Source organism: Pinus tabuliformis, chromosome X (assembly GCF_031772625.1).
Source record: "Pinus tabuliformis cultivar Carrire ecotype Pingquan chromosome X, CPIR1, whole genome shotgun sequence".
NCBI lineage: Eukaryota > Viridiplantae > Streptophyta > Pinopsida > Pinales > Pinaceae > Pinus > Pinus tabuliformis.
Window position 1 is genome coordinate 641,049,445 of NC_142308.1, and position 16,280 is coordinate 641,065,724.

Consider the following 16,280-nt stretch of genomic DNA (forward strand, 5'->3'; position numbering starts at 1 on the left):
CCGCAAGAATTCTTCTATTCTTATAAAATGTTCTGGTGAAAAATTCCAAGACCTATGACTCTTAATAAATACCCCTCCAATATCAACTCAACCTTCCTTCTTGATGAGATTTCCATACACAACTTTCAACAACAAGCTTCGACCTTCGAACAACTTCTCTAGCAACTTTGACCCCAACAACTTATCTTGCAACTTTGACCCTAACAACTTTTCTAACACATTCAACCTCATCAACTTCTCAAACAACCTTGACCCCAACAACTATTCCAACAACTTAGACCACAACAATTTCTCCAACAACATCGACCCTAACAACTTCTTCAACAACTTCAAAATAGAAGTTTCAAAATTTCGTTGCACATGAGAGGGAGCGAGAGACCCAAAAAAATTTACTCTAGACTACTTCTTGAACTTTTCTTGCCTTATGACTTCTTAATTTTCAGATCAAACTTCTTCTCTTCCTTCTTACATGTCTTGTGTGTGTGCTTAAAATTAGGTCGAAGGCCTCTTATATATAGGCTTTCCAAGGGTATGAATTGTCTCCATGAGATTGAATTGATATTTCATGTAGGTCGACTTGTTGCAGATAGGTTGACTTGCCTTGGATGGTCTCCTATGACTCAAATAAATTTATTTTACATAATACAATATGCCCAAAGGGGCATTACATATTACAATGACTCAATTGACTCCTAGACTTTATGACAAATCCATAGAATCACTCAATGGGTGCTTAACCTATAAATAAAATGAACTTAAGCATGAAACTCATACTTCAAAATAATAAATTTATTTTTCTATTTTTCATCACATACATAACATCATGATTAAATTAGACATTATGAATATAAAACCTAGTTACACTTCTCAACACTCCCTCTTAACTAGGGAGATATTCATAATCCATACAAGGTACTTGGACATTCTCATACTAAAGAAATCTGATAAGAAGATACAGATCGGTAAGCTATCTCATAAGCTATCTTCTCATCTAATATCTATGCATCTCATCATATCAACCAACATTTTCACATAACATATCAACCAAAATTTTCACATAGCAAGGCCTTGACTAACAAATCTATTTTTCCACAAGATTAGAGCATGATGTTAGGGAGACCAATGATTCATCATATCGACCAACATTTTCACATAGCAAGGCCTTGACTAATAGTTATATTTCTCCACAGGATTAGAGCACGATGTTGGGGAGACCAAAAATTAATAGACAGCTTCATAGTTGTCTCTAAAGGCACATACCCCATCCGAATGTTCACAAGGTATGTCCTTCCAGGACCATTCCTATCTTGGATTAACACATCCTCAAGGAATTTCATCTTCAACTACTCTTACCTATTGGATTCCCTACCACATCCTCAAAGAGTATCAAAATTAATATGCTTACCAAATCCTCCATTATTTCTTCATAACATGAAGACAAGAATGATATGTCCATCTCGCTCTCATGTAATTGAATAAGACTTAGAGTTGCTAGTCCTAGTCTAGTGCATGACATATGAAGTAGAGAACCATATCCATCACACCCTCTAAACTAGGGAGGATCAATCATTCCTATAAAAGGAATATACTCAATCTCCCTCTTAACTAGGGACTTCTTTCCAACATCAGCTAACAACTCTTCAATGGAGATGATGGTACTATTAGCTGCTAGTAGGGCTCCTCCTTTTAGCATGATCATGTCATGGATGAACTTCAAATTTTTCCTCATGGAACCTTCTTCTTTTATAACTTCCACATAGGGGCTCGACCATCTTTCTCCATCAATTCCCATCAATGAAACATAGTGTTGAACCAATAGTATTGTCATCCTTTCCTTCATAGGGAAGCGACCTTCTAGTCCACATCTAGATATCCTTCATATAAGTACCTCTTCCAAGTCATTTTTATTTTATGATATTCCATCCAATATCATGCATACCAATTGTCGGTGAATTCCAAAACACTCTTTCAGTGGCCTTGTTAGAACATAACTAGATGCTTTCTCAAAAATAAAATATGGACATAAAATAAAATTACCTCTTTATAATGGTCTCTCATCATGACATCAAATTCTAGTAGTATAAAAATCCCGCACATGTATGAATCCATCTCCAATACATTCATTACCAAGATTCTCCTTTTCCAACATACCTATCAATGTCTTCATGTCTTCTTCATGGGGATGTCATAACTATTAATCCTTCTTATTATCATATGTTAATCTCTTATCTTATCTTACATGACTATAGATACATATTTCACGAACTCTTCTTTCACCTTTTTTATAGATTTCTTTGTAAGACCTTCCATACATAGTTTCTTCATCATAGGAACCATAGTCTCCTCGTATTCTTCATGAGGTCATATTATGTTGATTTCATCTTGTCAATTTGTAAAAGAATTCAAGGCATATTGTCTACATGCCTTCATGTATCTTTCTAAAGGAATATTTTTCCTCATCATGGTTCATGAGATATGGAATTCTATCCATTCTATCTGTAACTATATGAATTTATCTATCAAATATATACATACCTCTTCATTCTTTTCATCATCTAGACTTCCTCCAAGCAATTTCCTTTGCTTTCTTGAAGAAGAAAGTACTTAAACCAACTTGACATGCTGCACATATTTTTCAGCATACCATCATCCTTCCAAACTGTAGACCCCACACTCTGTGGAATGTAGGTTATCTGTGTGACACTTGCTTCTTTAAAGAATGGTGAACCCCTCTAACTAGTATTCCAATGAACGATATTGATTATCCTTATTCTGCAAATGATCCTTTTTAATGATGGTGATGTATGAAGATCTCTTTATCTTCTATATTGTTAGATCACTTTATCCAACCATACACACAGCTACTTCATGTATGCTTATATGATTCCAATGAAGATGCCATGAGCTACTTCCTTTCTATGATGTCTGCTTTAACCATATAGACTAGTATTTTGACTGACCTGTCATGGCAATATGATGATGTCATCTATATCTCAACTATAATTCATCCTATCATTATTTTGATGCATTCCATCATGACTATTATCTTCTTACAAACAAAGTGAAGGAGGTCATTAGAGTCATAATAAAGGTATTTCACTTCCTCCTTCTTCGGCTTCTTCTTTTTAGATTCTTCTATTTCTTCGATGATATGGGTTTCATTTATATATTTTCTTTTATTTTTATCCTTATTTAATTTAGGACAATTCCTCTTAAAGTTCCCATATTCATTAGATTCAAAGCATCGGATCGTTGACATGTTAAGCTTCTTCTTTTTTCGAAAATCAAACTTTCCAAATTTCCCTTTCTTTCTAGCCATAGCTACATATGCTTGAATTTTTTCGACTGATCCAACATCGTTATTTGTCTTCAACCTAGTTTCATCAATCTTACATAATGACCAAACTTAACTGAATGGATTGGCTTCCTTCTTTCCATAGATACTTTATACAAATTTACCCCATTCATTAGGTAGTGCATTGAGCACAATGGTGGTAATTTATTTATTGGAAATTACTTCCCCTAGTTCTTATAGTTGATCTATTATTTGAGATACCCTCATAAGGTATGAGTCTACCCCTTGTTCCTTTTATACCTTTATCTTGCATATTTCGATTCTCAATGACATAAATTCTCCTGTATTTCTTATGGGAAACAGTTCTACTAACATTTCATAGATTTCTTTTGATTTATCCATCTTTTCTACTTAAGTGATGAGTTAATCCTTGATTGGTTTTATGAGGATTATTTGAGCCCTTACTTCCCCTTTCATGTTCTTTGATAGTTCTTGATATTTCTCTTGATATGTTTTGGATATTGAACCCTTAACATATTCAATAACTTCATTCTCGATGAGGATCAAATAAACCCTCCTCTTCTATGTAAGGAAATTTGATGATCCAACAAGTTTGTCGCTTTCCTTGTAGAATTAAGTCATGTTCATAGAAGATTTAGACATAAATATAAATTTACTTACTTATAAAGAAAAAAGGTTCCTTCACGATCATATCTTCATATTTATTCCTTCTTGATAATGTTGATTCTTAAAGATGCCTTCTTCATGATGATTTCTAGAATGTGTGAGCTTTCCAGGAATGCTTCAAATGCAGAGTCCTTCTTTAGATGAGCTGGGGTATTTGAGTTTTTCTTCTTCTTCTTGAAAGTGTTGTTGCTTCTATATGGTATGATTCTTGTGATGAGATTGGTAGTCCTCTTTAATGTTCCTTATTTACTTCCTTGAAGATGATGTGTGGATTAGTCCTTATTGATGATCTCCTTGTGCTCATTCGTTATGTATCCTTATTCAATTGATATTCAAGTTTTCTCTTCTTGGCTTGTCACCTTAACTCTGATACCATGTTGAGAAATCTAGGGGAAGCTATATTAGGTAACTTCTCATACTTTCATAATTTCTTGTGATGTTCTTTTACTTAACTTGTAGCTAGCTCTTATTTACTTCATTATTATAGCGTTATTTAATAATAAAACAACTACTAAACAATGAATAAAAATGAGACAATATGACACAAAATGTAGGCTTCTAGCCAGGGCCAAAACCTCTCCTCTTGAAAGGAAAACCCAGAAGAAGAATTCTCTTATTATAGAATGTTCAGAAGATGAATTCAAATACCTATGACCCTTGACAAAGACCCCTCCAAGACAAATCCAACCTTCTTTCTTGATGATATTTCCTTACATAGACTACAAGAATAAAATTTGAACTTCCATCAGCTTCTCTAGCAACTTACACCCTAAGAAATTCTCTAACAACTTTGACCCCAAAAACTTTTCTAGCGACTTCGACCCCAACAACTTTTCCAACAACTTTGACCCTAGAAATGTCTCCAGCAACTTCAACCATAACAATTTCAACCCCAAAAAATTATCTATCAAATTTTACCCTAACAATTTCTTCAACAACTTTGACCTAGCAGTTTCAAAATTTTGTTACACATGAGAGAGATAGAGAGAGAGGCCTAAAAACTTCATCTCTAGATTCCTTCTTTAACTTTTCTTACCTTAGGACTTCTTCTTTTTAAGATCGAACTTCTTCTCTTACTTCTTTGTAGATATTGTGTGTATGCTTCAAATGGGGTCGAATGCCTCTTATATAAAGCCTTCGAGGGGTACAAATTGTCTCCATGAGCCTAACATGATCTTTCATGTAGGCTAACTAGTTGCAACTAGATTGACTTGTCTTGGAGGGTCTTTTTATGACTCAAATAAATTACTTTTACATAAAACAAGATGCCCAAGGGGTCTTACATATTACAATGACTCAATTAACTCTTAGAATTCATGACAAAGCCCTAGAAGCACTCAATGGATGGTTGACCAATAAATAAAACGACCTTGAGCATGAAACCCATATTTCAAAGTAATAAATTTATTTTTCTCTTTTTCATCAAATAAATAAAATCACGATTACATTAGAAATAATGGATAATGAACTTAGTTATGCTTTTCAATGAGAGGAACCTTAAAATGCTTGATGCTACATGCTTCTATAAGGATGGATGTCTCCATGGGTTTCCTTACAAGTCTCCCTAAATTTGGAAAAAAGTTAATCATCATGGTAGTAGTGGATCAAATCTCCAAATACACCCATTTTTGTGCCCTACCACACCTATTCACTCAAGCTATGGTGGTTCAAGTCTTCATGGATCAAATTTTCAAACTTAATGGCATGCCCACTTCAATTGTGTCTTATTGTGATCCCACCTTCACGAGTGATTTTTGGTAGGAGTTTTTCAAGCTACATGGCACACAACTCTAAATGAGTATAACATATGACCCCTAGACATATGGTCATACCTGTACATTTTAACCCCATACATAAATTACTTGCATACAAATTCTAAAAATAGAAAAATAAATAATGGCGAGAGCATAACACATAAAAAATATACACAAAGATTTTCCCGTGGATCCCAAAACAAGGACTACGAGAGTGATTTTTCTTTATGTTCCTTTCAATGTTACTCCATAAACCCCAATCCATTAACCCTCGATTAGAACATAATCGTAGTTCCCATGACCAGATCTACAAAATACCATGGACTAAAAAACATCGCTCCCAAAATCATGTGCGAAATCCGTGCACAAAACCATAGGTAGGTAGTGGAAAGAATATAACACAATCCAACAATACCAATATGGTAAACAAATGTTTGGAGATGTACATGCAGTGCTTTGCTTTGGATAGACAACATCAATGGGTGAAGTGGTTACCTTTACAATAATGGTGGTATAATACTAATTATAATGAAGAAACCAAGATGACACCGTATGAGGTGGTGTATGGCCAACTCCCACCTTCACCAACTTCTTATCTTTGAGGATCTTCCAAAGTTGAAAAGACTCTCACTCCTAAATATTTGTTTTTAGAAATGAGTTTTTACATACACCTATAACATCAATGAGGAGATATTTATTTCCTACTTTAGATATTTTTTTTTTCCAAGTAACCTCCCTTCAAGTTATGTTAGTGATCATCTAAAATTCTAGAGACACATGGAAAATACCAATCAACTTCTCAATTTGTTTTCATTTAACTATGCTAAAAATATTTCCAACTATATGTATATGATAACATGTTTTTCTGTTGTTTTCCTACCAACATATACATTTCACATTTTTCCATAATACATATACCAACATAAGGTTAATTTAGATTTCTTATGTTACACATTATATTCAAAAGGGAATTTGTGTAGAGAAATCCTTTTTAAGGGATTTCAATCTCACCATTATAGGTATTCTATGATTTCTACTAAGTTATACTAATATCTTCTTATAACTTGTTCCTACATTGGTGAATTTAACACATAAAAATGTGTTTTTCATTTCTCATTATTTCCATATATCGTTATCAACATTTTGGTTATTTCAAATTTGGATGCTATATACTTTTACCATTATTCAAAAACTTTAGGACTTCACATTAAGTTGTCACTAATATAAAATTCTAACTCGTGCATTCGTAGTATTGTGTTTACCTATCACGAAGTTAACACCTAGTCATTCATTGTAATATTTACTACTCCCTTTGCTTGATTTGGTGAGTCTTAATCTAATTAAAAAATGTTGAGCTTATTGTTTCCATGTATGTTGTATTAATTTGAAGGGTTTCCATGCTACAGTTTACCTTTGTTTAAATTTTGTATTTATTTGAATTGCTCGAAAGTTCCAACATTACATGTAGAATTTGATTACAAAGCCACCTGTGTACCGTCGACCTAGACCTTCTACGGTCAAATTTGTGGTGGAACCATCTGACGGTGGAGAATACACTAGGATTTAATGTTAGTTTTGATGTCTAGTCGAGTTTTTGTTTACCACATTAATGTTTTGGAAGTTCCTGCGTCGGCTTTGTCACTACGTGGCTAAGGTTTTGATACCCTCCATCTACCAGGGGTTACTTGCCATCATCCATGGAATTAATTCCTCCCCATTTGTCAACCATGTCTGCTTGACTTTCCATTTTGTTAAATTGGTCCATTTTCAATTCATCAATGTGTCCGCAACATTAACAGGGTAAGTAGTATTTAGTTTCCTTCCTTAATACTCAAAGATTTTTATCAATGAAGTGATTCTCCTTTTCTTTGTTTCTTTATTGGGAATATTCAGTTAGCATATATTTTCTCGTTTATCCTACATGTTTCAAAGGGATTTTATCAAAACCCTTACCCTTGACGATATCTGATTCTCATAATGGTACCCCACAGACACTTGTATTACATAAAGTCTGAAGTATTCTCTAACGCAAAAAAGGTAATGTTCTAAACTAGTTGTAATTGTTTCTTTTGAACAATTTAGACTTGGAATCCTTATTTTGTTATTTTTTTTTAAGTATTATGACCTTTCTTAGTTCTTTGTTGGGTATTTGATTTTGAACCCTAAAAGGGTTTTTATTTCTTCCACTTCTCTTGACATAGGATTTTAGAAGTATTTAGTAGTTGGCTTGTAATACGTTACATGGTTTTATTTATGTGTGAAGTCTATAGTTGTATCTTCTCTTTTGGAGTTCCTCGGTTCATCTCAGGATAAAAGGGGTTCTTATTATTTTTCGTTTTTCATTTCTAGACTACTTGGTTACTATTTATGAGTAGTTTGAGTCTGGAGTATGTTATGAAACCTGCTCACAAAAAGATAGAAAAGAGAGATCCACGCCTTAGAATTCAGCCTCTTCGAGGGGGAAACCTCCTTTACATTACATAAATGAACAATTCTTGGATGATACAAATGAAAAAACCTCCTTTCTATATATAGGAGTCTAAGGAGTCACAATATAATCCAGCCGACCTAACAATAATAATATAAAACCACAAAAATAACAATAGAGGGATTCTATGGGGCACAGAAATAACAATATGGGGGTAATAGGGGCACAAAAATATAAATAAGGGGTATAACTACAATAGTAATGGGGTAATTACTAGTATTATAGGGACCCAACATGCCCCTCTCCTTCAAAAAAGTGTTGTCCTCAACGCTTGAGCAGTTCTGGGTACTTCTGCATAAAATTCTCATCCTCCCATGTGGAATCTTCAGCGGACAAGTTCTTCCACTTGATAAGATACTCTGAAATTGATCGATTTCGTAGCTGTCGAGTTCTTGTTTCTGTGACTGCTTCCGGTTCCAATATAATTTTTCCTTCCTCGTCAAGTTCTGGCAATATTGTTTGAACTGGGAGCTTGTCACCTATGACCTTCTTTAAACATGAAACATGGAAAACTGGGTGCAATCGAGAAGTTGCAGGAAGCTCCAATTTGTATGCCATAGTACCAATCTTTTCCAACACCTTGTACGGACCATAATACTTTGGTGATAATTTATTATCCTTCTTAGCTTGCTTTAGGGACATTTGCTTATATGGTTGTAGCCGTAGGAATACCCAATCACCTACATCAAAACTTCTTTCACTGCGATGTTGATCTGCCTGTTGTTTCATTCTATTTTGTGCCAAAACGAGGTTATCCTTTAAGAGTTGGAGGACTTGTTGTTGATGTTCGATGTGATGTTCCACTGCCTGAACCTTAGAATTTTCTCTTAAATATGATGTGATTGATGGTGTTTGGTACCCATAAAGTGCCATAAATGGGGTCATTTTTGTTGCTGTATGGAAGGAAGTGTTATACCACCATTCAGCCAGAGGCAACCATTTGACCCATTGTGTCTGTTTATTAGATACAAAGCAACGAAGATATACTTCCAAACATTTTTTTACTATCTCAGTTTGCCCATCAGATTGAGGATGATAAGATGAGCTATGAGCTAACTGAGTACCAAGACAAGAAAACAATTCTGTCCAAAAATTTCCAGTGAAAATGGGATCTCTGTCACTTACAATAATCCTTGGGTTTCCATGTAGCTTTTGAACTGTTTCCATAAATGCAGTAGAAACTGTACTGGCTTTAAATGGATGTGATAATGCACAAAAGTGTGCATACTTGGTAAGTCTGTCAACTACCACCATGATGACACTCTTTCCCTCAGACTTGGGTAAACCTGTGATAAAATCCATTGAAACCTCCTCCCAACGTTGGCTTGGAATGGATAAAGGTTGTAATAGACCCGATGTCTTAATTGTTTCAACTTTATTTTGTTGGCAAACCAAACATTCCACCACAAACTTTTGAATATCTGATTTAAGGCCATCCCAAAAAAATTCCTTCTTAACCCTGTGGTAAGTTTTTAAAAATCCTGAGTGCCCTCCTAAGGGATAAGTGTGCAATTCCATAAGAATCTTTTGTTTTAGCTGGGAATTCTTACAGAGGTATAAGCGATCTTTGTACCATAACGAATCATTTTTCCAGCTAAATGTATCAGAAGTACTGGAATCTTGTTGGAGCTTTCGAATAAGTGCCCACACTTCTTCGTCATTCTTCCATTCCTCCTTTGCTTCCTTTATCCAATCTGGTTGGATAATAGAAATGGCACACAACAATGCTTCCATATCCTCATCCTTTCTTGAGAGTGCATCTGCCACCACATTTTGCTTCCCTTTTTTGTAGATGATTTCAAAGTCATAACCCAACATCTTTGTGACCCACTTTTGTTGCTCTTCAGAGGATAATCTTTGTTCTAAAAAGTATTTAAGGCTATCATGATCCGTTTTTACCTTGAAGTGTCTTCCCATTAGGTAGGGTCGCCCTTTCTTAAGTGCATGGAGTATTGCCAACATTTCCTTCTCATAAATAGCTTTGCTTAAAAACTTTCCCTTGATTGGACGAATTTCAAAAGCAATGGGTCTTTCATCTTGCATTAGAACAACACCAATTCCATTTCCTGAAGCATCACATTCCACAATAAAGGTTTTTGTGAAGTCTGGTGTAGCTAAGACCGGTGCTTGGCACATTGCCTCTTTAAGATGTTTAAAGGCCTTTGTTGCTTCCAGAGTCCATGAAAATGAATCTTTCTTCAATAATGTTGTTAGAGGTGCTGCTATTCTCCCATAATTCTTAACGAACTTGTGATAATACCCTGTCAACCCAAGAAATCCTCGCAGATGCTTTATGGATGTGGGGATTTTCCATTCCTTAATGGCTTTAATTTTGCTAGGGTCTACCTTAACTCCTTCATGAGATACAATATGACCCAAATATTCCACCTCCTGGACTCCAAAGAAACATTTGGATCTTTTTCCATATAATTGTTTCTCCTCCAATAGTTGTAGCACCTTGTCAACATGTTCAACATGATCCTTCCAAGACTTGCTGTAGATTAGTATATCATCAAAAAATACCAACACAAATTTTCTAAGAAATGGTTTGAAAATTGAATTCATCAAACCTTGAAATGTTGAAGGTGCATTGGTAAGGCCAAAAGGCATGACCAAAAATTCATAATGACCCTCATAAGTTCTAAATGCTGTTTTCGGAATGTCTTCAATCTTCATTCTGATTTGATGATATCCCGAACGAAGATCCAACTTGGTGAAGTAAACTGATCCATGCAATTCATCCAGTAATTCATCAATGACAGGAATGGGGAACTTATCTTTAATAGTGAGCTTGTTGAGCTCCCTATAATCTGGACACATGCGCCATGATCCATCCTTCTTGTGCACCAATACTACTGGAGCTGAGAAAGAACTTTGACTCGGTTGAATTATACCAGCCTCTAGCATTTCTGCAACCATACATTCAATTTCACTTTTTTGGACATATGGATATCTGTACAGCCTGATGTTTGGAGGAACACTTCCTGGAATCAGATGAATAGCATGATCATGATCACGCATAGGTGGGAGACCTTTGGGAGTCTCAAATACCTTGGAATGATTGTCCAGGACTTTTTGGAGATCTGGAGAAATAGATGATTCCAATGTGGAAACATCTAGCAAACATAATTGTGCAATTACACCTCTTTGCTCCTTTTTTAGAAGCTTTGTCATGCCATTAGAGCTGATTATCTTTCCTGGTTTCCCTGCGATACCCCTTAATTCAACTTCCTTTCCTTCCACAGAAAATTTCATGAAAAGTTCTTGAAAATTAAAAGCTATTGTACCCAAGGATTGTAGCCATTGGACTCCTAGTACAACATCAGCACCTCCCATTGGAATGGAAAGCATTGGGCTAGTCAATACATATTCTCCCATGGATAGCTTGATATTATGGCACTTTCCAGAACAATTTATTGTTCCTCCATTTGCAATCATCACTTGACACTCTGGTGCTGGATATAGGAAGCAATTCAATTCTTTTGCTACCCTGCAATGAATAAAATTGTGGGTGCTTCCTGAATCAATCAACACTATTACCTTTTTCTTCTTGATTTGTCCTTCTATCTTGATGGTTTGAGGAGTGGTAATTCTTGCCAATGCATTACAAGATATGGTCGGATTTATTTGTTCTTCATCTAGGCTTTGTTCCTGGAATATATCCTCTTCTTTTGACCTTTCTTGCTCCTTTACTTCTTCCTCTTCACAATCTATGTAGAATAATTTCTTCTCACCACACTTATGACCCTTTGTGTATTTGCCATCACAATTGTAACAAAGCCCTTTTGCTCTTTTTTCTTCCAATTGTTGTGGTGTCAACCTTGTAGGTTGTGGAAGACTATGGGCAACAACACTTCCGTCTTTATAGTTGTGAATGGTATGCTTCCTAGTTGCCATAATTTTGCTTTCCATTTTTCTTGCTAACCTGAATGCCTTCTCTAATGAATCAGGTTCCCAAAGGCGCACATCATGTTGGATATTATCCTTTAAAGACCCTATGAACACATCAATCCTATGCTCCTCTGGAATATCTTTTACCCTTATGTTCAATTTTTGGAACTCCTCAATGTGCTCCATTATTGAACCCTTTTGTTTGAGACTTATCAATTGGCTAAAAAAAGTGTTGCTTTTTGTATCCTCATAATGTGCTATCAATTCTTCCGTAAAAATTGCCCAAGTGATAAATTGTTTACGAGAACAAAGCCATTGATACCATACAAACTGATTTGGTTCCAAATATAAAGTTGCCATACGTACCTTTTGTGTGTTTTGCACATTATTGAGATCGAAGAATTGCTCCATCTGTAATATCCATGTGGCGGGATCCTTGCCATCAAACTTCCTCATATCGATTTTTGGAACATGGTGAGTCTTCGATCCAACATTAGAGTCTATGGAATCATGATTAACATTTCTTTTGTTCTCATCATGAGTTTCCTTTACTACCTTTTCACCATTAGTGACCCTTTCTTGTAGCAACTTCTTCAATTCTTCCATCGAATCCTCCATCTTATCTTCCATGCCCTTTATCTTAGATTCCACGCCATTTATCTTAGATTCCACGCCACTTATCTTAGCTTCTGTTAGCTTTTGTGAGCGTGACATTTGTTGCACTTGTTCTTGTAATTTTGATATATCATGTAGCATTTCTTCTTCTTCTTCATGAGTCATGCTAGAGCTTTCAGGTTCCTTACTAGGTGTTTGCATTTTCTTTCCTCGGGACATCAGTTACCGATAATAATGCTTTACTATGCCCTTTGAATTCCTTCAAACCAAGCTTATGCAAAAATTAAAAAAAAACTACACACCTTTTTTTAACTTTGTAGAAGCCTGATATTGAATCTGATGTATCTCTGTAATTTCGAATCATCCAGTTTTGAAATTGTGACCTGTAGTATCCTTCTATGTCCTCTTTCCAATTCCACTAGTCTGATCCAAATTGGATTCTCCAAGAAATAGTTATGCACAATCTCCCGCAGTGACCTGATTATAGACTAGTTCAGTAGAGCGAACTTGTATGAAGTGCCACGTGTCATTGTTTCAACCTTTGACTCTAAAAGATATACAAAACAGAACTACAGTCCGTCCTCTTTCTGTACCTTCTTACGAAATTTCAATCCAATGCTCAGAAAGAAAGTTATGACGATTTTCCCCAGGTCACCTGTTTTGAGTGTAATTCAGGAGTCTGCAAAAAGACCAACTTCCTCAGATCATATCTCCGAAAATATCACGCGAAACGCTCTGAAATTCGGACCCAAGGTTCAGCGCGATTTCTTCTCAAATGGGTTTTTTTGCGACTTCTGAAACGTCACAGAAAAAACGTTATAGCGAAAATGCCACGATGACCTGTTTGGAGCAGCGAAACCCTAGAATCCAAAGCTCTGATACCAAATGTTATGAAACCAGCTCACAAAAAGATAGAAAAGAGAGATCCACGCCTTAGAATTCAGCCTCTTCGAGGGGGAAACCTCCTTTACATTACATAAATGAACAATTCTTGGATGATACAAATGACAAAACCTCCTTTCTATATATAGGAGTCTAAGGAGTTACAATATAATCCAGCCGACCTAACAATAATAATATAAAACCACAAAAATAACAATAGAGGGATTCTATGGGGCACAGAAATAACAATATGGGGGTAATAGGGGCACAACAATATAAATAAGGGGTATAACTACAATAGTAATGGGGTAATTACTAGTATTATAGGGACCCAACAGAGTATGACTGGTTTTTAAATTTTGGCTCTAAACTTATAATATTCAATGTGACCCGTAGCCAATCGACTTTATAAATATTTCTATGTCTATAATTTTTTTTCTTTCTCCTTGAAGAAAACAAATAGAATTTCCTTCTCTTCCCAACGTTTCTATTTTAATTTATTTTTTAACCCTTTATTACTTTGAATACAGGGTCCTTCATAAGTTAGTGTATTAACTCTTCCAGGTAAGAACTTTTGAAAGTTTATTCTTATATCTCGCCTTTTCATTATATCCTACACATCTATTGAACAATTTCTCTCAAATATTCATTTAAGGATAGGTGATTACAACGAGACTCATTCCAAGGGATTATTAATATACTATAGAGTTTTCTAGCAAGTGGGTTTTACTACACTTCATTGAAACTAATCAAGTTGCCATAATCCTTAAGTTAGCATACTCCATGACCACCTTGGTTATCCCTAGAATAGGGATAGATTATTTCCTTATGAAATTAACTCCTCCAAGTTTTTAGTCTTTTGTAATTGTATTCTTCATTTTTAGGCTTTATATTAGGTTTTCCCAAAATACTATAGCTCTCTTGGAACTAAAATAATATATTTATTTATGGCTTCATACCTATACTATTTTTAATTATATATGTTGTTGTTTGAAGGAGACTTAATGGATAAACCCTACCTTAGAGTCTTTATATACTCGTTATGTTCTATAAGTATGTTCATTTTTATATTTATCTTAGAAAAACATATGTGATATATGTTCATTTGTGAGAACACTGTACTTTAACAATATTTTAAATTAAACTATGAATTTATTAGAGGATGTTCTAAGATTGAAATATATCTTATTTAACTAATGATCATAATAATTTCATGTGGTAAGGTATGTAATTTAAATAAATTATAAATTCTTTTACAACTTTTCTCCATTCCTTAATATTGACTATACATTTAACAGTTACATGTCACATCTTTGTCTGTCTTTACTATTTAGTTATAATAAATAAATAAAAATATTTTTGATAGTCGTTATCTAAAACGTTACTTGGTTTCTTTGGGTTGTTACACTAATGTACATATATTTTTCTTGAGAGTTTGGACCTACAACAAAAATCTAGTCATTTATTCCAGTGAGGTTCTACTTAGTTTACTCATTGTATTCTTTTTCAAGTCTATATTACTTCATTTCATCTACATATAACATATCTTTATATGTATATTTATAATGTGTACTTTTCTATGGTTTTACATATACATCTTCTTGTTAAAAACTAAGTTCTTAGTTCATCATAATACAAATAAATTCTAATAATTTTAGAATAATTTATTCATAGTATAAGAACATATAGTATCTACTTACCTTTAAAACTCTATTTATAAAGCTAATGTAGTTTTTCAATAGTTACATTCTCATAGAGATAGAAATATTGAAGCATGTAACAAAACAAACCATATATTTTAGTTGGTTTATGAACAATCAATTATTTAATATTCCACCATGGAACAAAAGAACGGAATAATTCTCTTATCAAACCAATTGTACAGAAATAATATAGTCACACTAATCTAACAACATTGTACTTTTTAGTTCACCGAAATACTAAATAGTAATAAGAGTTAAGAACACCAACTTGCAGAAAAATTAAGAGACAAGTACTTGGCTCCTCCCAACCATGACTCAACAATCTGTTAGTCCCTCCAAGTAAATAGACTTGCAATATTTTAGGTCTATTACTTCTACTTGTCTTCAGTCTCTTCAATTCTTCCCTTCATAAATTGTCAAAGCATGTCAAATTACAGAAGAAATTATCCATCTACCACTATTTAAGTGGTTATTAACTGCCTCCACCTCACCAATAGGTGCCAAGTAGTTAACTACTCATTAATGAGCTCCTATTACCCACTCTTGAGGGAAACTCCATGACTTCTAGGAAACTTTTAATTGACCAATATCATAATTTCAAATCAAATTTAATCACCTAGATTAAATTAAAATGGCTGAGACTTGATGATAGATAAGAATAATTTCTAAAATAAAATTGCATTGTTTTCTGTTTCAGCCATTCGTACTCAACCATTAATCTCCCAGTTTGTCTTTATTTACAAAATAAAAACGTAACTAAAACTTTTATAAATTGTAGCTTTACAAATAATTATCATCAACAAAACTACTAATGATTAAATGACTATATGTCCTTTAATGCAACATAATTTAACCAAAATTAAACTTATGAGCATTTTTTTAAAATGAAACCATTAAGTTGAGAGATATCACATCCTCCCCTACTTAAATTTGACATCGTCTTGCTATCCCAATCAATACTTTCT